This window comes from Chiloscyllium punctatum, unplaced genomic scaffold (genome assembly GCF_047496795.1).
Source record: "Chiloscyllium punctatum isolate Juve2018m unplaced genomic scaffold, sChiPun1.3 scaffold_1504, whole genome shotgun sequence".
NCBI classification, from domain to species: Eukaryota; Metazoa; Chordata; class Chondrichthyes; order Orectolobiformes; family Hemiscylliidae; genus Chiloscyllium; species Chiloscyllium punctatum.
Window position 1 is genome coordinate 17,501 of NW_027311238.1, and position 2,500 is coordinate 20,000.

The window sequence follows — 2,500 nt, forward strand, 5'->3', positions numbered from 1 at the left end:
GCGGGCGGCCTGCAGCTCCCAGCACTCTCAATCGATCAACCATCGAGTCGGGTCAGCGTGTCAAACCGGCGAGCTCCACGGTCAGGCCGGCGGCGCACCAGCACCGGACCTCCGCGGCTCCCTTCACTCTTTCCACTGCCAGCCAACCGAGAGACGGACCCAATGCGGACGTGCAGAGCTTAGGCAGACCCCCCACTGGAGGCTCAACACTTCGTGGCAGCTCCGTGTCCCAGAGACCAGGAGGGTTGGCACACACACACAGTGTGAACCACCGACAGCCATTCTGGGACCGGTGACAGCCGTGCTGGCCCCACTGCCACGACACAGACGGACGCCAGGCCGCGCTCCCCGGCGGGGGGATGGCGTCGAGCCTGACGAACGGAATGTGCAGGGTGGGGGGGAAAGGCCAAGCGCTCCGACGCCGGAGGGCTCCGGAGTCTGAACTTAGGGGGACAAAGAGGACGGGTCCTCTGCGACACCCCAGCCGCGCTCTCGCCAGCCAAGGCGAGTGCGATTGATTGCCAAACGACCCTCAGACAGGCGTGGCCCCGGGAAGAACCCGGGGCCGCAAAGTGCGTTCAAAGTGTCGATGATCAATGTGTCCTGCAATTCACATTAATTCTCGCAGCTAGCTGCGTTCGTCATCGACGCACGAGCCGAGTGATCCACCGTCAAGAGTTGTCTGAGTTTGTTTTAGGTCTCTCCCTCGCCAGAGGAAAGCGACCCGGACCGCACATACGCTCCCCACCTTGAGCTACAGCCACCTGCACGCCGGCGTGCGGGCGGAGCAGGGTGGCGTGAAGCGATGGGGAGCACCATCCTGGTGCGGCCCGCAGAAACATACGTCTATTGGGGGGAGGAGGACAGGGCGCCCAAGAGGCGATGCGTGCCCCAACGCACCGCAGCGACGGAGGCAGGATCACCGCCACCATGTCGCCCGCCTAGTATCACGAGGCGTGCAGCAGCTTTGCCCTAGGAAAAGCAGAGGCGGGAACGGGCACCGGCCATCGGTTCGGCAGCGTCACTGACGCGTGCACGTGGCGGCGTGTCGGCGAGCGGACTTCCTGCGAGGAGGCGGGGGCGGCACTCGCCCGAGCAGACGCCCGCCCGGCCCAGCCACCGCCGAGGTGGACTGGGAGTCGCGGCAACGGCTCGTCATACTCGTTCCCACACTCACAGCGCAGCTTGCCCGCAAGCCACCGACCACCGATCGACGCCAGGCGCCCCGACCGAGAGCGGGATCGCTCGTTCGCCCTGCTGGCAGTTCGCTGGGGATCACTACTGCACGGAGCTCGGAGACCGACGGGCGGCAACTCGAGAGTCTTTAAACCACCACCCCCATCCCGCAAGTGCAAAGAGGCTGTATACGCACAGACGGGTGAGGGGAATAGGTACCCCGTCGGGTTTGAAGGGAGCGTGACTAGATAGCAACGATGTAAACCCAGCCGATTTGGGAGCGAAAGACCGGCGCCTGCATCACCGGCTTCGTTTCCCGTGGCTGGAGAGTACACCGAAACCCTCCGTCTGTCGCGAGCTCCCGACGACGCGGTGCCGCCAAGCAGCAGGGCCGGACCTGGTGTGGCTCCCCTCGTCGATCACAGACCGGTCGGCACTACTGACGAGACGGTGGAACGGGCTTCGCCCCTTGTGACGAAGGGTGATGCGAACCCGCCCGCCCGCGTGCGTTCGGGGTGGACTCGGCAAACGGAGATTTGAAATCGGAAAGTGTCCTCCTGCCCCGCGCAGGTAGGCGCCCAACAGTTGTGGGGGGTTTGGCGGTGACCACGGCTGCAGGGCCTGCTACCCCGACGAGCTCTCCTGCTGGCCCCGAAACCACCCTCGCGAGACAAGTTGAAACGGAAACGGGCGTACCCCCAAGCCGACGATCCTTTCTTATTTGTTACTTTTTTTTTCACTTGCTCGAGTTGTGGCGATTTGGCGGTGACCACGGCTGCAGGGCCTGCTACCCCGACGAGCTCTCCTGCTGGCCCCGAAACCACCCTCGCGAGACAAGTTGAAACGGAAACGGGCGTACCCCCAAGCCGACGATCCTTTCTTATTTGTTACTTTTTTTTTCACTTGCTCGAGTTGTGGCGATTTGGCGGTGACCACGGCTGCAGGGCCTGCTACCCCGACGAGCTCTCCTGCTGGCCCCGAAACCACCCTCGCGAGACAAGTTGAAACGGAAACGGGCGTACCCCCAAGCCGACAGAGATCCTTTCTTATTTGTTACTTTTTTTTTTCACTTGCTCGAGTTGTGGGGGTTTGGCGGTGACCACGGCTGCAGGGCCTGCTACCCCGACGAGCTCTCCTGCTGGCCCCGAAACCACCCTCGCGAGACAAGTTGAAACGGAAACGGGCGTACCCCCAAGCCGACGATCCTTTCTTATTTGTTACTTTTTTTTTTCACTTGCTCGAGTTGTGGGGGTTTGGCGGTGACCACGGCTGCAGGGCCTGCTACCCCGACGAGCTCTCCTGCTGGCCCCGAAACCACCCTCGC

The 2,500-nt window shown here is 63.0% G+C and overlaps 1 non-coding gene across 1 annotated transcript; it reads right to left on the reverse strand.

Annotated features, from left to right (window-relative positions):
- Positions 1 to 526: 526 nt before the first annotated feature.
- On the reverse strand, positions 527 to 680 carry LOC140475259 (5.8S ribosomal RNA). Its single transcript, XR_011959824.1, has one exon. It is a non-coding gene; the product is annotated as a 5.8S ribosomal RNA (ribosomal RNA).
- Between the last annotated feature and the right edge of the window lie 1,820 nt (positions 681 to 2,500).